Here is a 25,095-nt window from a genome sequence, read left to right as displayed (position 1 = left end):
TGAATATATGCATAAGTATTGTTATATACATATATATATATATATGAAATCAGAACTGTGTGATTGTTTTAAATAATTGGTATTCCTATTAAACACTATGTTAATATATTTCTCCTAACCCATAAAAAAAAAAACAAAAAAAAAACATTTTCACTGAAAAAGCCAGCCCAGAAACATCAAGCCTTAAAAATGTTTCCCACTGGGCTGGAGAGATGGCTTAGCGGTTAAGCGCTTGCCTGTGAAGCCTAAGGACCCTGGTTCGAGGCTCAGTTCCCCAGGTCCCACGTTAGCCAGATGCACAAGGGGGTGCACGCATCTGGAGTTCGTTTGCAGAGGCTGGAAGCCCTGGCGCGCCCATTCTCTCTCTCCCTCTATCTGTCTTTCTCTCTGTGTCTGTCGCTCTCAAATAAATAAATAAAAATAAAAAAAAAATGTTTCCCACTATATTTGTAAGTCATTTGTTAGGCATATAGAAGGCATACTTCGAGCTCAACGAGTTTCTTCTTTTCTAGAAGAGGAGGTATGTTCATAATGACAGATCTCACCGAGATGTGGACAAGGCATTTCAAAATGTTTCCAGAAGTAGAGTGGCAATGAGGATGACCACTGAAGCCTGAGAAAACTGTTACACTATGTTAGGACTCCTTGCAGGGCATGAGACATCTGAAACATGGCACCAAAGGAAATCTGGCATTAGGATTTGGTGATTAATGACAGTGAACAGAAAAGTGTGAATCAGTCCTGAATCTGCACCCAACTGTGGTCTCAAAATCCCACAAATGGAAAAATCTTTACTTTAAGTATTTTACTTTATTTATTTATTCGAGAGAGAGTGAAAGAGGCAGATAGAGAGACTAAGAATGGGCATACCAGGGCTTCAGCCATTGCAAACTCCAGATGCATGCACCACCTTGTGCTTTACATGGGTACTTGGGAATCGAACCTAGGTCCTTAGGCTTTGCAGGTAAGCACCTTAACTGCTAAGCCATCTCTCCAGCCCCAAACTTTTACTTTATGTGCTTAGGTTAAGAAAAGAGTTCCTCCCAGCATTCTTATCCTCTCCTTATATACCCCAATCATATGGGGGAGGACGACTGTCTCATACCTTTTCTTGGGGACTAACCAAAGCTGCTGGCATTGACTACACAGAAGACTGAATCTGGCCTGGTTTAGAGCCATATTCACTTCCCATGATGCTTAGGAGACATTTTTCATTGAGAAAATAACTAATTTGTTTATTAAGGGCATGGAGCAGAGGGATGCCATATTCGTTCACTTAATCTGCTTCTGGCTCAGCATCTCTGCTTCACTACTCCCTCTTTTCTGCTGGATTCTACTTGGGGGAACTGTGACCTGATCCTATTAGAGACCATCATGCCTGGTCTACTTGAAGGATGAGAAGGTGGAGAATGGAGGATACACCAGAGATGTATGAGATCAAGAGAAATGAATATCTGATGGGCCAACAATGATCGGTTTATTGACTGAGAACCTACTGTGTGCTAAGTGTTCCATCTGCTTTATGCATTATCACATTTAATTTCATATATTCTTATAATATCAAACTTCTCCTTCAAAACGTCCTATAACCAGGATGATTCTCTATGCCTATTGATATTAAGGAATATTCAAATCATCAAGATTAAGAATTGGTCTGGCCACATGCATTTTCACTTTTCAAAGGGACAACTCAGATCCAAGCCCAGTGGCAGAAGGTAAACAAGGCGGAAGGAAGGCTCTTCCTTCTGCCCTAGTCAAAGACCACACCACTGGAAACCCTTGTGATCTCTCCTTTGGGCCAGGGCCGAGGCTGACAGGGTAGGAAAGATGAGTGCCATGCTATAGCCTGGACAGAGCATGAAGACAAGCCTTCCTGGCCCACACCTCACACCAGTTTTCTGAGTAGGCTTTTCTTCCAAAGCTCAAGAATCTGAAATTCTATTACATACAGTCTCCTTCCTTCCCTGACTCAAGAGGGCCAAGTGGAAAGAATGTTTCTGCTTGGCCGCCCCCTTCAGTAGGACACAGACTTCTCCAGTGGGGCTCGGTGAGCTGCTGTGGATGCCTCATTAGAACGCAAGACGCTGCTGCCAGCATGAGCACTGGCTGCCTGTGGGCTGCGTCTGCAGGTGTGACAGACAGCGGAGAATGCTGCCTTCCACTGAAGACCAAGTACATGATCCACTGCAGTTAATCAATAGGATAATGGAATGAATCAATAGGAAAGATTTTTAGAAGGTCTTAATTAAAGAAACACTTGCAGATACAAATGATGTCTTCAATCTATTGATAGTGCCAAGGTGAAGGGTTAAACACAAACAAAACCATCAACTTTATTTTGCCTGCATGCCTTCCACAAGAGAGCAACCCAGCAGCCTCCTGGCCCCGGGGTCGGCACATTAATCAGTCCCTTGTCAATTGCATGGCCACACTGTATGGGAAAATTAGTCTATGATCAAAAATTTTAATTACGAAACAGCAACTCAAAATAATAAAAAATAGACATGGGCACTCTATTTGGCCTGCCTTTGCTTCTAAAGCAGGGGCACCCCCACCCCATACAAACTGATTCTGCAGACAAACTCTCCCTCCAATGAGATGCACAGAATTAGAATAATTAAAGAAAGCCTAAATTGATGGATCCCACTTAGGCTGGGAAATTCTCCAGTGGGCCTTCTGCTCAAACATGTTACATCAATATTTTTGATTCCCCAGACGTTCCGGCATGCGGTACTGGTTTAAAGAGACATCAATCTGTGATGTCAGCATTTATCTAATGACCCTTCAAAAATCAATGTCCAGGATGGCCTGTTACATGCAGGCCCCCAATTTGTCCACTCTCCTAGCCATACTTGGTTAAACCTAAAGCCATAATGTCAGTAAAAGTGTGTCAAGTGGCCGGGAGGGATAGGAAAAGGCTCAGAGTACACAGCCAGGTTCAGCCTAGAAAATTCAAGTGATATAGGAATCAAACAAGGAAGTCCAGATGCTCTTCTGGCTCTTCTAAGCACTTCCTAACTCCAAATGTGCATGTCCTGAAATGATCCACTCCTTCCCAATGTTCTGCCTCTAAACCTCTAAACCCTTCTTCCCATCCCTTTCCTGTCCCAGTCCTGACAGCTATGGTAATTTTCTATTTTTGGGTTACTCAACTGGGATTGCCATTTAGCTCCACTCAACAGGAGGCCTTGCTTAGTTCTCTTGTTAGTGTTTATGCTCAGCTCAGCCTCAGCCTTCTTTAACAGCAGTCCTTGACACGGATATCTTGACACCCTAACAGGCAGAAGAGAGGGCCCAAGTTTGTTTCACTTCCTTTTGCCTCTTTAAAATAAATTGGCCTGTACTAGCTGCCATGAGGCTGAGCTGCTTCAAATGCATAACTGGGGGTGACAGCATGCCACTCACAACGCCGGGGTTTGGCCTGCCTCATCATCTCAGCTTTTGTTCGCAGCCGTTGTCTCTCTCTTGACCAAAAGAGTCAGTCTTGAGAGCAAGTGTGGAGCACGAACAGCTGTAAGATATGTTGCACGGGTTGAATTCCTTGTTGTGATTCCTGTCTGTCTCCTTGAATGCAGCTTTCAGCAGGCCCTCTTGCCGACTTTGAGTCCAATTAAACTACAATGAAAGGTACCATGATTTCATTTGCTTGGATTGTCACATTTCAGAAGTTCAGTAGCCTGCAAAATGTTCGCTGTCTCTCATTAAGCAGGTTCTGGCAACTGTGTAAAGCTCTCATTTAACTGCCCCCGCCCCACCTTCAGCCCTGAAGATGGCTTCCTGTGGGGAAGAATACATGCCAGTCAATGTATTAGAAAGGGTTTGGATCCCACAAACAAAAGATGCTTGAGAATGGCTGACCCCACTTTATGATAAAGAGATTCTAGTCTCAAGATTACTGTTATGTTTCCAGTGTTTTTCTAGAATAATATTTGCTATGGATAGAAAGGGTGTGCATGCGTGTGTGTTTGTGTGTACCCATATGCACATCTCTGTGTGCATTTGTAGGACGGACACATTTTTAGGAGGGAAATATTCCATTCTGGTGAAAGATTAAGTGACTATGTTTTCAGAACCAAGAATAAAGAGCTACAGTGTTGTCCCAAAACATGTATTTGTTTCAAAATCCTTAAGAAAAAAGAAATCAGTTTCCACTTAGGTATATACTTAAAAATGAAATGCTTTGAACCAAAGAGTGCTATATCAAATCAGATTGTCCTGGGAATGTGTTATATATTTACACAGTAAATAAACCTCAAGTGAGTCTTGCTTCGGCCTCAGGAGTAGAACTTCCTGTTCTGTGCACTGTACTTTCCCTCAATCCCGTAAGGGTTCTGGATGGAGAGGAAAACTGCTATAGAGATGCCAGAGTGGTACTTGCCATGCACTGATCGCTTGCTAGATGCCAGGCACTATGTTAATAGCTTACATGCACTATCTCATTTAATCCTCTCAACAACCTGTTTTCTACCTGAGAAGACTGAGGCTCAGTGAAAGTTAAGTAGCTGATTCAAAAATCATAGCTGATGAGAAAAACAAAAATCAAATCTGGGCTTGTCTGATTCCAAGGCCTTTTCTCTGAAGCACTTTGTACCTCTGCCCTGGTGGGAAAGACTGGTGTGATCCCCACTGGACTCACCAAATGAAAACTGGCAGGTGCACACTAATAGGAGTGATGTCCGCCTCACATCCCTGGGGACAGAGATTAGCATGGCCAGTGAGTCAATTTCCACCCTGGCTAATGCATTCATTCTGCTGGACAGGATCTTCTGGAGTCCCGATTCTATTCATCTTTCTATTCTAAAAATATCCCCTATGGGTAAACATCTTTCTTTCTTTCTTTCTTTCTTTCTTTCTTTCTTTCTTTCTTTCTTTCTTTCTTTCTTTCTTTTTTTTTGGTCTAATTGCAAAAGAAAACTTAGGAAACTGACAAATTTCTACTGCCAGACTCCATACAGATTCTCTATTGCCTCCTCCTATGAAATTTCTGATTTCTAGTACTATTTGCAACTTCCTGTTTGGTGTTTCTTCTCAAGGCATATGAAAACTCAACCCACCTATATGTCATATCCTTCCCATGACCAGGCATCCTGAATATAACCACTGGGTGACGTAGGGTACTCCTTCAGTGCTAAGTACCTGCTTCTCTTGAACACCTTCCAATCTCATCTGGCTCCATGGAGGCCAGATGTGGAACTTTCTTAGGCCCAGGTGGTGAGAATGGGCCCCAGTTGGCGAGAACTGAAGGTCAGAGAGGCCCTGGCTCTGGCTGAGTGTGCCAAACCCTGAATCCTAGAAGATTAAAATGTAATCAGAGTTCCTCCTCCCAGCTCAGGGGCACACAGATCTAACATTCCTTTAAAAACAGAAAATTCCCAACATAATATAGAAGAAATAATTTTAATTATGTATGCATAAAATTATTATGATCAAAAAATGATTTCATTTTCTTGGGTAATTGGTGGGGCTGTATAGGATTGATATTCTTGCCTGAAAATAATGATACTTCAGCCTGCAGCAGTCAAGGGTTTCCAGAATGGGGCTGCTGCTCTCAGCCTGGCCCCGGGAAGGGTGTGATGAGCACAATCTAAAATCAATATCAGGGAACAGTTACTGCATCTCAATATTATTTGCTGAGATGGGCTGCTGGAAGAAGAGTGGGGGAAGAGAGATATATGTCAATAGCTTTAACGAAGCACTCCACAGCCATGCACAAAGGGAGGTCAAATAACTATCAGCCGACCAATCCCCATTGTAAGTAGTAAAAATGATAAAATCAATATATTAAATAAAAAGTTAGCACTGCTATTGAACTCTCCCATGATCTGGGCAGCACCTGGCTGAAAATGAAGGAGCCTGTCTTCCAATCTTGTTGGGGGTAAGTGTTGAGAGTCATAACATTTGCTGAATATGGGAATGCACAGGTATTTTTCATATATAAACTGAGCCACAGGAACTTCTTAACAATAGGACTGGGCAAGTACCTTGCTAGGAAACAATGATCCTTCTCAACCCTAGTTTGAAATCTATTCTGAGGGTCACCAGAGTCTGTCTTTTTTCAGGTGGACTTTGTCTCTCTGTCCTGGGGGACAAAGGCTGGACTAGCTCAGGGCTTGCAAGGGAAAAAGAAAGATTGGAAATTTACCAGGAAAAGAGAAAGAGAGAGAGAGAGAGAGAAAGAAAAGAGAATAAGAGAAAGCAAAGAGAACAAGGGAAAAAGAAAAGAGAATAAGGGAGTTTTAATAGCAAAGGATTGACCTGTTCTTACTAGCCCAGAGGACCACGGGGGTGGCAGAGCATCTCCAAGTCAAGGATGTTTCCCGCACTGCTGGGTTGTTCGCTGTGGAGCACAAAGTGGTTCACAAGCAGGTACTGAGAGAGATAAAATTCGAAAAAAGTCCAGTCAGAAATGTCTATGAAAGCAGCAAGCTGCAGCCCTACCTGTAGGAGAAAAGAAAAAAGAAAGAGAAAAGAGAAAAGAGAGAGAGAGAGAGAGAGACCTGAGGAATGTGAAAAAATGAGTGACAGCCCGTCGGCAAGACGGCGTGCGCTGCTCTGACCCGCATTTAAACAGAGCTGCTTAGCCCTTTGAACACCCAAAGTTGGCTCTCTTGTTTGCATTTCATAGAAACTACTATAGAAAGTAAACAAGAACCTTTGGTGAATTACTTAGCATACAAATAAAGCAGCAAAGAAGGCTAAGTAGGCCTCTATGAACTAACTGGATTCAAATATTCATCTGTAAATAACCCTCCAATCTGGCGCTTTCACGTACAAATACTACATGGAACATTAGACACAACTAGCTTCTAGGGATATTTAGGCTCACTAGAGAGCAATTTTTATGTCTACTGGCATCTGTGGGTAGTGATATGGACTGACTGTTAATATAACCAACATAAAATTTATGTGAACACTCACTGAAATAGCAACACACTGTCAGACAGCTGGTGGCTGATGCAGAGCACATGCGGATTTTATATGCGCCGCGTAAACTAACCTTTGCAATAAAGATTTAGCAGGTTTATTAGTTTAGGAAATCGCTATAATTAAGGATAATTCATAATGGCCGCTTATGCACTCTCCAGCAATAGCTAGCTTAATTCAGGCTCCATTCCTTTGAGCCATAAATAAGTGAGTTGCTATCTTCTACACAGATGTGGCATTCAACCTGCTCATGTTGGCTGGTTTTTGCTTGTGTTTTAATCAAAAGCATTAGTAGGTAAGACTATAAAAAAGCACACGGTTTGAAATAAATTAGCAAGAACTGCATAAGCAAACTTCATTTTTACGTACTCTGAACCCCCACCCCACCCCGAAACAAATCTCAACCCATCCAAAATTAACCATCCCCTTCCAGAGGTAAAGCAATTAAAAACAAATAATCCTTTTAACTGTACTGAAGGAACTTTCATCTAAAATCCCAAGGAGGGAGAAAGTGACAGAGCATTGACACTGATGAAGGCCAAAGAAATATGAGTGTGGCCTCTCTACAGTATTTCCATTTAACTGTGCATGTAATTAAAGGCTGACCTCCGCAAGTGCAGCCCGAGGGGCGGTACAGTCACTTCCCCTGTGACCGGAGCCCAGGCAGGTTTCCAGGGCGTCTCCCGCCTTCAGTGTTTGCTCGGAGGCCCGACTGTTCATTTGCTTCCTGTCCTCACCGGCAACGGACATTTGGTGCTGGGCCCCCCAGCTCCACCTGATGGTCTTCCACACCCCCACTGCACCTTCCCACCAGCTGGCAGACTACAAGACTGCTGGGGCATGAGTCAGTGAAAGGCAGCCAACACCTGAATCGAGGTGGGATTCTCAGCATTCTCCATGCTTACTAATGGGCAGGCATGCACTAGGTGCACAGCGATACCCGCCCCAGCCTGGTCTGAGCCGCCAGCCAAAGGAGCCATTCCCTTCGCGCAGCACCACCCCACCCCCATACCTCAGCTTGATTGACGTGGGAATTTGGAATCATATTAAGGGTGAAGCTATAGGGAGACTTAAGATTAGCTTTGTTCTTGAGATTTTCATGATTGTGGAGTTAATCCTGGTGTAATGGAAAGGGTGTTGGTCTGAGAAGAGGAAGAATTGGGATGCAGTCTTGGTTGTGTCACTCATCTGCTGCCATATCTCTGAAACAGATAACCTCCCGGGCTTCAAGGTTCCCATGTAAAAACTGAGACATTACCATCCAGTGTACCCACAGTTGGGACTTCCTGCTAAGGGCCCAGAGAACTATGCCCACGAAAGTCTCCTGGCACAGTCCAAACACTATGGTGACTTCAACCTAATTGGTTCTCAGACGTGACACTTGAGGGTCCAATTTCCCCATTGGAAAGCAAAGCTGGGAATATCTGCTGGGTGCAAGTGGTCAGCGCATGTACGAGAGCTCTTTAAACCAGGTGTCCTCCTGACAGCCAGGTGTCCTCCTGACAGCTCCCAAAGGAGCTGTAGGAGGCTGGGTTCCACACATAGAAAAGTCTTCAACGTCACTTGGAACACGGGGGAGAGGGAAAGGAGCATGAGATAAGCAGGTAATCCCGCATACAGATGTGTACTGCACTGGTTACTTTTGAGAGGATGTGACCAAAATATCTGAAATGAAGGAGCAAGAATGAACTTGGCCCATACTTGCAGAGAGTTTAGTGTGTGGTTACTTGGCCCCATGCTTGGGTGGAACGTCACTTTGGTGGGAGTGTGTACAGGAGGAGGTTTGTGGACAGGGAACATGGCACATAGGGAAAGGACTGGGCAAGCAAGTGTCATCTTCAAAGTCCAGTCCTCCCTCCCCTGGTGACCTAGGCTCCACCATCTACTAGCCAGAAACCAAACATTCAACAAGATAAGCTTGAAGGGGACATTTCACTTTAAACCATATAACAGATACAATGCAGTGACACCCAGAAAGGGTAGGATGAGCCATTTTAAAAATATTCTTTTTACTGAAACAATTTCCTTTTAAAATATTTAATTTATACAATTTTAAGGAGAAAGCTGAGGGTGGGAGGGGGGAATGGGCACACCAGTGTCTCTTGCCACTGCAAATAAACTCCAGAAGCATGTGCCATGTTGTGCATCTGGCTTTATGTGGGTATTGGGGAATCAGACTTGGGCCCTCAGACCTTGCAAGCAAGCACCTTTAACTGCTGAACCATCTCTTCAGCCCCCGAAATCAAGACCTTATTTTGACAAACCACAATACTAATACTATAATACTAATATAATACTAATAAAATATTAATTTTCTTCTTTTTAGAAAGGTAAAGAATGTGGTTGAGTTTTCTTTGTGAAAAGCTCCACCTGGTGAGAATCGTAACAGCCAGTGAACAGGTAAGCTAAGCTGTTCACAAGAAATTCTGCCCTCCAATCACTCTCATTGAGAAACTGAGGTTAGAGCTAAAATGGAGAAAATTGGCAACACTGAACATATTTTATTCACACATTTTGGTCCCGTGTGTCCTGACTCCAAGGGGACACGTACAGAGAAGAATAGCCAAACAGAGGCCAAGGGCGCTGGGAGTGGCTAGAGTGAGCCACAGCGCCGCAACCTGCTCTGCTCTCAGCTTCCATGCCTCGGTGGCCCATGGGCTGAAGAGAACAGGCGAGAAGGATCCCAACTTCTAGGATCAGCATGAGGGACCCTTCTGGGTCAGGGTGAGGAAACCTGCAGCCATGGGATGGGTCCTTACTTTGAATTTCATCACAAAGGCTCTATGAAGCAGTGTGACCTCAGCAGTTAATAAAAACAACCACACAGTTCCCTACCGTTGCGGTTGCCAGAGCCATGGTAATCTGGCATGCTTACCTGTCAGTCCTGATGGCAAGTGGCTCACCCTCTTTCTAACTCATGTACAGGCTTATTTAATCAGGTGTGTGCTGGAAAATTTATGTCCCGTCACAAAAGTGTTCTTGGGAAAATACAACTCTAGTAGCGGGGGTTGTAAAAAAAAAAAAAAAAGCCCTGGATCCCAGAATGTGGGAGCAAGTGGGGTCAGGCAGTGGTGGGGCCCTTCCCCAGCCCTGCATTCACACTGAAAGGACTAACCCAAAATGAGGAACATATTTATCAGGAAAATCTTTTATTCTTTCAAAACAGAGTTTCCTTTAGGAGTCAAAGTTCACAAGAACATTTACCATTCTGGTGCACAAATTGACATCTTTAATAAGACTTCTGGAAATTCAGAATTTAAATCATGGTTAGAATGATAGGGTCAAACATGTCCAACTAAGAACCAAGGGTCAAAAAATAATGTTTCAATTACAGCTAAATTGCTTTAGGATACTCTCAAGCTTCAAAATAGAAATGATAAGCTAAAATAAAGATGCTTAAAACGAACACATAGACTGGGGTTTTCTATAGAAATACCTGGTTGCAAGAGTTTTCTCCTGCACAGGAGAACGAATGTCGAAGTGCACAGCACTCAAGCAGAAAGACTAGCGAGAGCAGCAGCCTGAGGGGCACATAAGCATGTCTGAAGGGCCCTGTGGCAAGCTCCTCCAAGTCAAATGAGGAAGACATGGCTAGCACATGGCATCAAGCACATGTCAGTCTAGGACATGAGTTAAGTGGAGAAAGTGATTATGAAGGAAAAGGGTAAGAGGTCACTTGGGGAAATGTATACTCATTACTCTATTTGAAATGTTTAAAATTTATTTGCCATGTATGTATGCATGTATTATGTATATATGGGTGCACCAGGACCTCTTGCCAGTGCAAATGAACATTAAGATGCGTGTGTTACTTTTTGTGTCCAGTTTATGTAGGTGGCTTGGGAACTGAGCCTGGGCCATCAGACTTTGCAAGCAAACACCTTTGATCATTGAGCCAGCCATTTTCCTAGTCTCTACTATATTTTTAGTTTTTACAAATACTGCCTTAGCAGGGCCTCATGGCATAGGGCTGAGATCCCAGATACTTAGAGGCAGAGGCAAGAGCCTTAAAAGTGCAAGGACAGCCTGGGCAACTTAGAGAGACTATACTCAAAATAAAATGAGGGCTGGGGATGCAGTTCAGTGGTAGAGTGTTATAACATGGTGCTAGACCCTGGGTTCCATCTCCAGTAACACAAATAAAATAAAAATATTACCTTAAAAACAGGGGTTGGAGATGGCTCAGTGGTTAAACGTGTTTCCTGTGTAAACGCAGTGGGGTGAGGGTGGGGGTTGAGACCACAGAATTGGAGTCCAAACAGCTGGGCAGGGCCATGTATATCTGCAACCCTAGCCCTGCGGAGAACACAGAATACTCTGGAATCAATGAAATGGAATCAATGAAAACAAGTGGATAAACAAAGGAGAGGGCCAATGCACCCGTTGCTCACCTCTGGGGCATGTGCATTGGTACTGCATCTGCATATACATGTGCACACACCAAACACATACACCACATCACACCTACTATACACACATGCAAAAAAAATAGTCAGAAAAAGGAACTTGATGGACGGGTCTCAGTACTACACACTTGACGGCTGTTCTAGAAAACGTCACTAAAATCTTTTGCTTCCATTCTCACCTCCTGCTAACCTGCCAGGAAGACTTAGGACCATTCTGCCTCAAGCCTTTGGATCCTATCTAGTTATACTTATCTCTGGGTCAATATAGTCTCATCAAAAGAAAGCACAGTGCTCTAAACGGCTGCATAGAATCTCTCGGCTTCTGTTCAAATCCCTGACAGGGACCCAAGGAGGTTTTATTCTTATCACTTATGTTTACTTTTCACTTTGAATCTGAATCTGTTTCACAGCTCTCCAGGAAGAGTCAAGGACACTGCCAGATGTTCATGACTCAAGAATAATTAAAATGAAAATGGCATAGTCTGTCTAATAACAGTGGACTTTGAAAACAGTAAAAAGCACTTTTCAATCTCTGTCATCCCAGTGGGAAATAGACAGGTCTAGCGTAGACCCATTTTTCCCCCTCAGAATTCTTGCATTGACTTAAAGCAGAACCCCTCTGTTGGGGCAGTCTTTCCTAGCACAAATGCTGGATATGAGGTTCCTGGCTTCTGCCTGACCTTTGCCTAGTGCCCTGGTGCCAGCGGCTCAGCAGTAATATTTTGCTCACCATCAAAACTTGGAATCATTTGATTTGCAGATGGGGACCTCTATTGGTATGAGAAGAATCTCAGGGAAAAACGAAACCTAGCAGAGCTTCTTATCCAAATGTGGCTGAATGTACCAATAAAAAGCCACAGCTCTACATCATAAAGCAAAAATGCAGCACTCAAGCCTCTCTCCTCCCCTGCCTCTCAGGAAAGCCTGCCCCTCAAGGCTCTGAAGTTAACCTCCTCGTACGCCCCAGGGGCGTGCATGTGCACACACTCACTTCTCTCAAGCTGCTTGGGTCACCAGGGTGGCAGTCCATCTCCTTGCTGACAGATCTCCGTGTTGGGCAGGATTTCCAATCCTTCATGACTATCTATTTGTCACTGCAGGTGAGTGGTGGCACTCAGCCTGATCCCCAGCCACTTTCACAGTTACTTATCTGTCTTTATGGATTCATCCTGTGTGTCAAGCCAGCGCATAACAGCATTACTGTCAGGGTGACAAAACTGTCCCCAGAGTGCCACAAATGATTCTCTCTCCTTATGGCTGCTAGCAGGAGGAATCGGCAGCACTGCCTCGCCTCACTCGTCCTTCCCCAGCCCTCTCCTGGCTCGCATCTCCTCCTGCAGGTAGAGCTGGCGAGTGATGGGCTCGGCTGAGAGCAGCATCCATGGGCGAAAAATTATAAAATGAAACGGGGAGTGGGCTAGAGGGAGCAGTGGGGCTTCCCGCTTCCCGCAAGGAGACATGCGCTGGTTTCCTGCTATGGGGCGTGGTCCTGGCATGTTTGGCTGCCTGTCACCGAGGAAGTGAGTGCGGGGCCTCCCTCTTCAAGTCTCCAGGCTGTCACTTTCCCACCCTCCCATGTGCATGTGACCCACAGTGAAGGGACAGAAGGCTGGGAACTGATAAGCCAGTAAATCTGAACAGAAGTGGCAAGTTGTGGCTTGAACATTGTTGTCATTTGGGCAACAGAAGTATTAACTGGAACTAGTAGTAAATAAGAATTTCAGGAGCACCTTGGGTTTGCCAAATGATCTATAACCATTTTTTTTTCAAGTTGACTGCTTCAAAAATAACATCTCATTTCTTTTCTGTTCTGAAATGGAGCCCCAGTTCCGTTCTCCTCTTGAAGACTTCCTTCGAAATGTAATTTTGACAACAGTGTGGGTGCCTGTGGCAATGTTCCTTGGAAAGAAAGCTTCTGCTTTTTCTTATTTTAATTCCACAATAGCATGCCAAAATTAACACACCAAAGGGGAAACACTGAAATTTTATTGCCACCAGAACCTTGCTGGTCCTGGACCAGGTCCATAATCATTTCCCTGGCTTGCCCAATGTGACCTTCTAATGCCATTCAACAGTTTCACAGATCCCTCCAAAATCAAGGTCAGCGGAGGTGAGCAGGACAGTCACACTGTATTATTTTGGGGCTTCGGAAAGCATTAGAGAAACAGTCAACAACACAGCCTGTTCACCAGGTGGGGCTGGGGATGAAGTTGGGTTGGAAGGCTTGGCTTCCGTTCGGAAGGTCAAGTGAAATACAAGTGCATGCGTGCAGGTGCGCACATGCAAACACACGCATGGTTCAGGCGTGCCTCCAGCCCTGCTTTGTTCTCATCCTGATGAGCATTCACTGTCTGGGTCTTTTTTAAAAATAGGTTCAAGCTGATTTCTGACACTGGAAAAACAAACCTAAAAGCAATTTAGAAAACACCTGCCCGTGAAGTCAGATGGCAAAATATCTAAAGCTTCTCTCGAAATCTGTGACCTCAGAGACTGACATGGTTTGATGGGAAATTTAATGTAATAGGCTGCGAAAGCCAAGAGGCCTGTTGTCAGCAATGAAGTCTGAAAGTTAGCAGAATTAATAACACTGTACAATGGAAGAGCCCTCAAGGGACAAGGCTGCAGAACCAGGGCAGTGGGGAAAAATGACTTTTGAAGTCATTTCACTATGACATTCTGTCATCACTGCTAAACGGAAATAAAAAATCATCCGAATCACCACATGTTTCTTTGTGTGTCCTTCCCTTATCTAATATAAAGTAATAACACCCCACCCAGGCTGGGAACGGACCCTCAGGGGATTCTGAGAGCTCCATTTTGAATGGCTAAATGCAGTAAGAATAAATGCAAGTGGGAGTCTGTTTAGCAGAGAGTGATGCCTGGGCTGTCGCCCGTCGAAGGCCAATAAATCGCAATGCTTCAACAAGAGATGAAAATGGTTATCTCGTCATTGCAGTGCCAGGCCGAAGTCGTCTCCGAGCCAGAGTACTTTTATAGATGATTTATGCCTGTGAAGGATAGTTATTTAGCAAAATGGCAGATAATGATGAATAGAAAGTAAATATGAATAGCAGCAAGGGAGTGGTGCTTTGCAGCCGCAATAGACCAAACAAAATACCTCCATAAAGTACATGCCACAGATAATTGCCACTACACTGAAACCAAGTCCCTCTATGGCTTGGAGTGAAATACAAATGAGCCCATCTGATTTAGTAAGTGATTGCTTTTGTTGTTCTAGAATACATGCCCCTAGAGTCTGCTAATTTTCCTGAAAGCATACTTTGTATCTATGGAAGAGTGGGCAAGAGTGCAGGCTCTGGGCCACACGGATTGGATTCAAATCCTAGCCCCACCTCCTACCTATCAGACCCTGCCACAGTTCCTTACTCTTCCAAACTTAGCTTCCACATCTGCGAAATGGAAGTAACAGTGCTGCCCTCTCAAGTTTGCTGTAAGGATCAATTTTAAAAGCTCAGCACAGAAAGAAGTGGCCATGGTTCTTGGCATTGAGTTTCCACCACATAAATTTAGCTATTCCTGTTATTTTGGGGCCAGCCATTAAGGAAATTATTAACCAAAATCTTAATTTTACCTAGTCTTCTTTGTTGGCTGAATCTTTTCGGGGCACCTACAGCGAGATCTGAAAAGACTTAAAGTGGAAAATCCATGGTCCCTGATGGGGCAAAGTCAGCGTTCACCCAGCACAATGGGTGATTACTCCATCATGGGGCTCCTTCATTCTCAAGGAATAAGAAATGGTCACATTATCAAGTTAGAAGGGGAGTAAGGAACAAAAGAAATTATGTATGGAGTTACAATGGGAAGGAAGTCTATTTTAAAGAGAAACAATGGAGTTTTTGGAGCCTTTGAATAAAAGATAAGTTGACTGCACATAGAATGTCAAAACGCACTGGAAGGAAAGGTTTTTTAAAAAACATTTTTGTTGGTACTGAAACATTACACAAGGAAAAACACTAATTATAGTTTTAAATGTCCAAAACGCCATGTCCACCAAAAGCCCGATGCTCATTAGTACTAGTAATTAACTTTACAACTGTCAACACAAACAGCACACAGGCTGACAGATAGAGAGTAGCTCTGAGGGTGCTAATAAATCCGGAAATAACAACTTGACACACAGATGCACAAAAGGATGCAGGTGATAGAGAAATGTTGACATCAAATCTAATTATCTCCGAAACGGCCAACTACAGCACGCGCCTCAGTAAGGCACTGTTATTGCCAGTGATGAGCCCCACTGGCACGGCGCTTAACCACCGCCTACAAGCGAGCGTTTACAGCCCTTGTCAGAGCTGGCGAGGACAATATCAAACAGGAAATTATGAGTGCCATGACCCCTCCAAGTCAAAACTCCAGTGATGAATATGGGCTCAGCAAGGCATGGCAGATTACCCCCTCACGAGTTCTAAAGCTGGGATGATATATGACATTTTTATCAGGCACTTTCTCAGGAATGTCACCAAGAGGGAAAATAAAGGCCCTGCAAAGAGCCGGCTAGGTGAATTATGCAACTGTAATTGCCGATCATAACCTGATATGAGTTGAAATTGCTCTGTTTTCATATTGAGATAGCATAAAATTGTCGGGAAATGCAATGGCTCCTTAATGTGGGCTAGATGAGTCTAATATTCTGATCATTTTTCACTCGGCTGCAAGGTAAATCGAGCTTCCTTAACACAGCCACTGTGGCCCAGGGCAATCGAGGGGCCCAATTTTACACTTGAATTGAGCAAATATGTGTAAACTACGATTTTTCATATTTTCTGCATGCATAAGAAGATGAAACATCTTTATCATCTGTATTGTCTGGCTGAGCTTATACAAAATATTAGTTTATCTCTCCTACTTTGGTTCATTCCATAAGCGAGACACATAGATCTGAAGGACAGGCAATATCCCATATATAAAACAAGTCCATCTTTTATGCAGCCTCATTTCACACATTCTCCTATTTAAAACAACTACCACCACCACAAATGTAGACATAGCAGTGGTGTACAAAGGGAGAATTCTTTTTTAAAGTGGGGGGTGCTAAACACAGCCAATTATTCTATCATTGTCCTGTTCGTGCATAGTAATGGGGGGAAGCCAAATATTCCTACATTAGCTCCCTTTGCCCACCTAAGGCAGTTATACCTGCAGGAAGATGACACCAGCCAGCATTTTATTGCTTTCCCACTGTGGCCTGTGGCAGAGGGAAGAACATTCAGCTTTCTTCCCCCTTGTGGGCAGCAGTGCGCCTGGCACATCTTGACAGTTTTACTGGGGATGTTTGGTGCCAGGTCCTGTTCTTCCTCCATCTTGGGCCCTCCCCCTCTGAGGATGGAAGGCCTAGGTTCAGCAGAGCTGCGCTGTACCCTAGTCAATGTCCTCCTCCAAAGAGCCTGCTTCCCATCCATGTACAGGTTCTGTGTTAGCCACACAAAGCCCACCAGTTTCAGGTGCAGGGGACCCCGTGAAGCTGAGGATGAGGCCCTACACAGGGTCTACTGAAGAGTCAGCCTCAGGGTCCCGGGGACAGTGGTATCCCTGTGATCTACTGCTGCCCATCAACTTATTGGGGCTTCTATACAGCATTCTTTACAAGTATCAGGTGGGCCAACTTAGCTGGGCTCAGGGCATGACTCATCTCTACTCACTGTGTTCAGCCTCAAGTCAGAGGAGTGAGCAAAGAATTGAGATAACCCCATGAGGGGGTCACTAGGGAGATGGGTCAGGGCTGAAAGTGCTTGCTAACAAGGCTGGCAAACCCAGGTTCGACTCCTTGGTAACTACATAAAGCCAGATGCACAAAGTGGTGCATGCATCTGGAGTTCGTGCGCAATGACAAGAGGCCCTGGTGCACCCATGCTCTCTCTCTCTTCCCCTTCCCTCCCTGCAAAGAAAAATAAAAAAAATAAAATAAAAATGTATATTTGAAAAAAAAAAAAAAAGGTAACCCAATGGTCCAGGCATGGTGGTGCATGCCTGTTAGGAAGGCCTGGGAAACAGAACAGAGAACAGCCTCAGCTACATGGCTAGTTTGAGATCAGCCTGGGCTACATGTGATCCTGACTCAAAATAAGAAAAGAAAGAAGGAAATAAAAAAGCAATGAGGGCTGGAGAGATGGCTTAGCGGTTAAGCGCTTGCCTTTGAAGCCTAAGGACCCCGGTTCGAGGCTCGGTTCCCCAGGTCCCACGTTAGCCAGATGCACAAGGGGGCGCACGCGTCTGGAGTTCGTTTGCAGAGGCTGGAAGCCCTGGCGCGCCCATTCTCTCTCTCTCCCTCTATCTGTCTTTCTCTCTGTGTCTGTCACTCTCAAATAAATAAATAAATAATTTAAAAAAAAATAAAAAAATAAAAAAGCAATGAAAGAAAACAACATTATGAGGGGTTTTGTCCCTTTAAAACTAGTTAATTAATCTTTATTATTTACTTTGCAGTATTAGGGATCTGTGGATTGATTATAGAGCCATGTGTTTGTGAGGCAAGAACTCTGTCACTGAGCTATATCATGAAAGTCCCCTTAAAAACAAACCATCAGCTTCTTTCAAGAGATCCCTATGACACAGGGTACTGATAACAGAGACCCAGGAAGAGCACAGGCAATGGACAGGTTGGCAAGAGTCACTCAAGTCCAGTTCATCAAAGAGGGCTCACAACCAGGGCACAAGAGGACATGCTAATGCTTTCTCTTCTATAGTAGCTACTCAGCTCCACTAGGAATCAATACAACATGGAGCAGCGCTAAACAAGGCTTTCTGGAACTGTCTGAGGTTAAGCTAAGCCAGGACACATGAAGGAAGGAAGTGTATGGATGTGCGCAGGGGAAGGGAAGAGTGGTTCTGTGAGATTACTTTGTCAGTCTGATAGTTAGACCCATTCTAGCTTGCTCTTCTAGATGCCCGCTGCACATACACGAACCTATGCAGCTCTCTGCTCACAGTCATCTCCCTTTCTTAGAATATACACTCCATGAAGGCAGGGACCTTGCTTTCTTTGTCTTGGCAAAGATGACTCTCAACAAATACTGAACAAATGTGTGAATGAGTTGGATGCCATGTTCCTTAACTAGTGCTATGAAGTAAATTAATCCATTCTCCAGTTAGTGGATCGCTGCAGTTCCCTTCGCATTGCTGGACAAACATCTGACCAGAAGCATCTTAGGGGAAGAAAAGATTTAATTAAGGCTTACATAATCCAAAGGAAGTTCCATCGTGGAGTAAGAAATGGCCTCACTCCTATAGGTAAATCTTTAGGCTGGACTTAAGATCCACTCCCAAGGACACATTCAGCAGGCTGCTGGAGACTCAAGTTATAAGCTTAATCAAAAATACCTCCAGCTATGGTGAACATACATTCACATTAAAACTACTTGAGTCTGCCCCTGGCATTCAGACACTCATGATCATCTCATAATGCAAATTCAATTCAGACCAACTTCAAAGGTTCTCACAGTCTTTACCAACAATGTTAACAACATTAAAAAGTTAAATGTTAAACAACATTAAAAAGTTGTAAATGTCATCTGAGATTTAAGACTCTCTCTTAACTGTGAATTCTGTAAGATCAAAACACAAATTAATACTTCCAACACATAATGGCACAGAGTAAACATTTCTGCTGTAAAAAGGTATAACAAGGGAAGACTAAACCAATTCAAATAACAACCAGCAGCTAAACATCAAACATCTGCAGTTCCAGGCCAATATCCATAACCAGCAACAAAAGTCTCTGGGTTCTAATTTTATCCCTCTAGCTGGGATGACTAAGCAGCTCTTCATGGCAGCCTTTCCATAGTCCTGGTATATCCAAAACATCTTTGGGTCTACACTGAAAACCATAGTTTCTCATCACAATTACAATGGCCTTACTTGACCGCCATACAGGGATTTTAACCCTGTCTCCCATTGTTACATCTCAGCAGCAACTGGAATAGGTTCATTTTCATATAAGGGCCTTACAGGGCCTCCACATAGGGATTACAACACCCCTATTTTACATGTTACATCTCAGAGGCTCCAACTTTACTGGACTTCCACACAGAGATTTCTACCCTGCTTCACTTTGCCCGGGGGGTTATTTTTTAAAAAAAATATGTTGTACAACCAATGACTCTTACCTGTACTTTTCATGTTTCCAAAACCAATACAAGTAGCATAGCTAAATTTGTAAATCCAGGGAAGACTAAATCTTGACCTTTAAGAGTAAGTTACTTCTTTAGAATTCTTCCTTCAAGCCATCTCCTTGCAAAAGAATTTGTCACTCCCTCAGAGTGACTTGTATAGCCAAAAGTGGTGGCAAGTGACTGCACTACCTTTACTCATTTGAAAGCTCAATGGGTGGATTTCATTCTCAGGCATTGTTTCATTGTCTCAATGAAAAGCAGTTGGCTCACCCTTACTGGTAGTAATCATTAATTATAGTTTCACGAACAGTAACTTTGAATTTGCCTCAACTTTTCCTATGATAAACTGGGCATTTTCATATTTTTCTGTTCTAGACCTTCTGCTAAGCATACCAGTCAACTACTTTTAAATTCTACCTTGATCAAACTCTCTAGGCATGGGCAGAAGAACATATCCAGGCTTTATGCCAGTAGTTCAGTTCTAACAAAGTTTTCTCTTCCTCCTTTGAAAAGTTTTCTCTTTTCCCTTTGCTCATAAGCCAAGCCTTCACAGTCTGCAATTCTCTCTGCATTTAACATTTTCAAACTCTCACCAGAATAGCCCATCAAGCTCTCCTTACAATACTGCAAGTCTTCTCCAATCAAAAGTACCAAATGCTTCCACATTCCTCCTATTCACTTGTTTCAAAAGATCAAAACCCATATGGTCAGACTCATCATAGCAATAACCCCACTACTGGTACCAATTTTACTGTTGCAGTTACTTTCAAGTTGCTATACAAACATCCAGCCAAAAGCAGCTTATGGGAGGAAAAGGTTTATTTCAGTTTTACAGAATCCAGGAGAAGATCCATCATGGAAGAAGCTGGTTTGTTTCCACAGATGCATCCAAAGCAGAGAGAGAAAACAAACAAACAAACAAACAAAACACTGCCTAGCACAAATAAACTAGAGCACAAACTGCTCTGAACATACCTTAGGCTGGACTTAAGATCCACCATCAGTGATATGTCTGCTAGAAAACTGCTAGACTCAAGCTGCAAGCTTAATCAAGCACTCAGGAGGCAGAGGTAAGAGGATCGCCATGAATTCAAGGCCACCCTGAGACTACATAGTGAATTTCAGGTCAGCCTAGGCCACAGTGAGACCCTACTTCAAAAAACCAACCAACCAAATAAACAAAACAACTTCAGGTTATGAGGAACATACATTCACATTCAAACTACTACATGAGTTAAAACAATAAGCATTATCAATCTCACACGGCTTCCGTGTGTGAAGAGACAATATGTCTCCCGGGTGGTTCTGGCTCTGAACCATCCTCATGAATGTAATCACAGTATGATCTGGGATTAGAGTCATCTGAGGCTAGACTTGGGATGGAAAATATGCTTCCTAGCTCAGTCACAAAGGGCTTCTCCAACAGGGCAACCAACGTCCCCCAGAGTGACTAGAATAGCCAGAAAGTGGTGGCGAGTGACTGCACTACCTTTAAAACTTAGTTGTTCCCATTTATTCTATTTGTTTGTTGGGTGTGCATTACCAAATCTAGCTCACATTGAAAGGGAAGGACTTATACAGGACTGTGAATACCAGAGGATGGAGACCATTGGAAGCCATCTGGGTCTGGCTACCAAAGCCATATTCTAACAACCAATCCAACTTTATTATTATTATTCTTTGAGTTAGGGTCTTCACTCTAGTCTAGGATGACCTGAATCTCACTGTGTAGTTCCAAGCTGGCCTTGAACTCACAGAAATCTTCTAACCTTTGCCTCCTAGTGCTGGGATTAAAGGTGTGTGCCATCATCCCCAGTCCTATTTATTTATTTATTTTACAAATAGTCTTATATCCTCTCTCCCCTAGTCCTACTTTCCCTGGGGGCTCTCCTCAGTGGGGTTGTTGGTATTCACTGTTGAGTAACTAAGGTCTCAATCAATGTCTGGTGGATGGTGGGGGGATGTGCTTCAGAATATTTCCACCTACTCGGTGGCTCTTACAATCTTCCTGCTTCCTCTTCGGCAATGGTCCCTGAGCCCTGGCAGGACTCTTAGCACTATGGTTTCACGTTGAGTTCTCTGTAGCCTCTGGGTTTCTGATTCAATGTGTTTTGACTGATTACAGTATCGGTTACCATTCCTCCAGAGCTGATGTCAGGTTAGCAGTGGGAGCAATACTGTGTCACTGCTTCTTCTGTAATTCCTTATGAGCCCCAGCAGATATGGTAATAATAGGTGGCATGTCTTATGGTAGGTAGTTGTCTATTTTCTCTCATTGTATTGGAGGATCTTGGATCTCCTGTTTTTTTTTTTTTTTTTTTTTTTGTTTGTTTGTTTTTTTTGCTGTCTTCATGGCTTGGAAAAAGGGATAATTGTATAGAATCTTGTCCCCATGTTCCCCTGGTTTTTGGCATGGCTCTTCCTCTGCCATCTTAACCAGAAGCCCTTCCAATTCACATTTGTTGGGTATTTTGTTTGTAAAAGCAAGATGGCTCCTTTCCTCACAGCACTAATACAAAAGGGAAGCTGAGTGGTGAATGGCTCACTAGAGCGTGAGTATTACTAACCTAAGAGTAAGTAGTAGGTGCATGTGAGCGCCATTCATCCAAAGTATTTAAACTGGAATCCATCATTTGGGCCACTTCTCAAAGAATTCTCCATTGTCCCGGCAGTCACTGCACTACTAGACCTATGAAGAATGATACCTTTATGGGTATGTACTGGGCAGGAATCAGAGATACTTATCAGCTTCTTCTGCAAAGAAGAACTTCAGGCCAGGAGAGCAGAGACTTTTCTCAATTGCACAGTAATAACTTTTATTGAAACACCTTCATTCTTCAGATAGAAAAACAAGTCATCAATAGAGATAAAGAATCTGCTTTCTGAGTCCTGAAGTTTACTTTCTAATCAACAAAAGATAGGGGTGGGAATTATGCCCATAGGTGATCTGAACCAGGTGAAACTCTGCGTAATTTATTTTTTTATTTTTTAAAGTAAATAAAAAAACATGAGGGCAAGTTTTTTTGGTTTTTTTTTTCTTTCTGTTTTTACTTGTGTTTTTTAATCCAAGAATCGACTTGTTTCTTCCTAGGGAATCATTATTGAGTTGTAACACACTCAATATTATTAAGAATTCTGATCAGAGGTGAACATGCAAAACACTCAGCCAGGGGGATTAAGACTCTTTGTTAGTGTTTACGTTATCTGTTTTTAATTCCTATATATCCTTTCTTTATCTCAGTGTTTCAACACTAATTGCAAAACAGCCCTCACTCACAGTAATGAGCCCTTGGCCCTTTGCAGACCTCTAGACATTGCTCCTTGCCATAGATAACGCAGCCCCTTAGCAAGGCTCAGTAACTGGATCAAGGTCTTTTACTGCTTTTCTACTTTCTTTTGCTCATCTGGCCTTCCAGAGGCAAATCCAGTTCGCTAAATCATGTAGTTCAGGGTGATATCTTAGTCTGCCAAGAGTCTCTCACCTCAGCTGAGTCTGAGGAAATGAACATGTGGTTCTTGCCTTCTTCAAGATCTTTCCTGACTTAGGATGGAGCAGGACTGAGCCCCAGTATCGGGAAGCACCCACTCCACCTGGTAGCATGAACAGGGCTGAACCCAAACTGAGCCCTGCTGGCCTGTGACTCCCAGTTGAATCCTATTCTAAAGATCTCATGGCACGACAGCTTTGTCCTGTGTCCTGTTCCCACGGAATTTCCTTGTAGCATTTTAGGGTAAGGAATACTTCCTGGGTTTTGCAGGCACTGGAATCATAGCAAAGTGTCAAAGGAAGAGAATAAGCTCTTACATCAATGGAGTTGTTCAATTGCCACTTACTCTTATTTTATTTAGTAAGAGAAGAACTGCATTCTGCCTTTTTTTCCCTTTAGCCCCAATTTTCCACTCAGCCGTTTCTATGATTACAAATATCGTTTACTCTTTTTTCATTACAGAGACACCTACACATTGAAATGGTACCTATTTCATCTTCCTGTCTTGTCTCTTCCTGTGTGCCCCTTCCAGAGACTTAATTCAGGGACCGTTGCTAAGCAACAATACATCATGGCAGCCAGTCACCAATTACTAATTGTCCTCAGCACTTTAGCCTTACAAATCTAGACTGCCTGTGACAATGGCATGCAGCTTCCATGGCCAAAAACACATCCAGAGGTTTCTTAGCTTAGTACAAATAGACGCTAATAACAGTACCATCACCATAGCATTCACAAAGATCTCCAGTCTCACACCCACCGAACCATGGTACAGGCCAAAGCCCATCATCTTGGCATTGATCTCTCTCTCTTTTTTTTTTTTTCCTCAGGAAATAAACTGGAAGGACGGGTAAAATATCCAATCACATGCCCAGAGGACATCTTGGGCACTGGCACTTCACAAGTAACTGTACCTTCCTCCCCACTGGCACCTTCGCCCTGCTACAGTTCCTAGCTGAATTGAGCATCTATGAGTAATCAAATTTCAGCCTCAATTTTATGGTTAGTGTAATGGAGTTAATTTCTCTAATGCTAGCAGTTCATGGAAGGGGTCTCTCGCGGCAGCGCAGGCCTGGGACTCACAGCAGCTGTCAGAGATGCCGCTAAGGAATTCCTTATTAGCTAAGATGCAACCAGGCAGAAAACTCATTACACAGTGCTAAATATACTTAATCACATCTATTAGAGAAAAATGAACTTGATAATTACAACAAATAACTAAACTGCAGAAAGTGTGCAAGGAAAAAAAAAATCCACACCAGGATCTAAGTGCATTGGGAACCTGGGTTGCCTAACACTAAAGGGAAGTAGGGAACATGTCGCTTCGTGCTGAAGGAGAAACCAGGTCTCCAGGTAGGTGGAGCTGGTTCAAGTTGCCTATGAAAATGACAAATTTACATTTCAAAGGTGCCTTTGTTTATTTGGTATGTGTAAAGTTTTAATTAGAGAGAAATCTTCTGAGGAGAAGGCTTTGTTTACAGACTGGTTTTCCTCAGTGAGGTGGCAGGGTTGGGGGGGGGGCCTTATGAGGAGCCCACAGTAAGCATGAGGCTTGACAAATAGAGATCTATAATAGCTCTGTGGCGCAGACCACTTCCCTGAAGCCTGGCAAATGTTCAGAGTCAAATGTATCTTTTCCCTCTGTCACAAAACTGAAGTCCCTAAGTTGCGGGGGACGAGGGCTTTACCATTATGGCTTGAGGAATCTATTTGAGGTGTTCTGGAGTGAACGTTCCCTATCGGGTTTTTCCAGGCCCTAACCTCGTTGGAAAAAGGGATCTCTACTGGGCAGTGGATAGGTAGGGTGCTCAAGGGCAGCATGGCTCTGGGAAGCATGTCTATGGAATCAAGAACTGCATTAACTTCTAGCAAAGACCTGGCAGGATATCACTGGAAAGTGGAGGGTGGTATCAGCTACTTCCTTGTTGCTGGGACAAAATACCCAACCAGAAGCAGCTTGTGGAATTAAAAAGAGGTTTCATTTGGCTTACAGTTTTGAAGAGAAGTTTCATCATGGTGGGAAAGGCATGGCAAACTAGAGGGGGAAACCAGAACCACACTGCAGCAGCCAGAAAGCAGAGGGCTACAAGACATCAAGACCTACTCGCGCGATACTTGCTCTATCAGGCTTCATCTCCTAAAGGTTCT

The 25,095-nt window shown here is 43.5% G+C and overlaps 1 protein-coding gene across 1 annotated transcript in view; it reads right to left on the bottom strand.

The window, feature by feature from the left end:
* Positions 1-25,095, bottom strand: part of Fto (FTO alpha-ketoglutarate dependent dioxygenase) — a 404,358-nt gene that overhangs the window by 35,330 nt on the left and 343,933 nt on the right. The window lies entirely within an intron of this gene.

Source organism: Jaculus jaculus, chromosome 1 (assembly GCF_020740685.1).
Source record: "Jaculus jaculus isolate mJacJac1 chromosome 1, mJacJac1.mat.Y.cur, whole genome shotgun sequence".
Lineage (NCBI taxonomy): Eukaryota > Metazoa > Chordata > Mammalia > Rodentia > Dipodidae > Jaculus > Jaculus jaculus.
The sequence above is the reverse complement of the archived record's forward strand: the minus strand, read 5'-3'. Positions and strand labels throughout refer to the sequence as shown.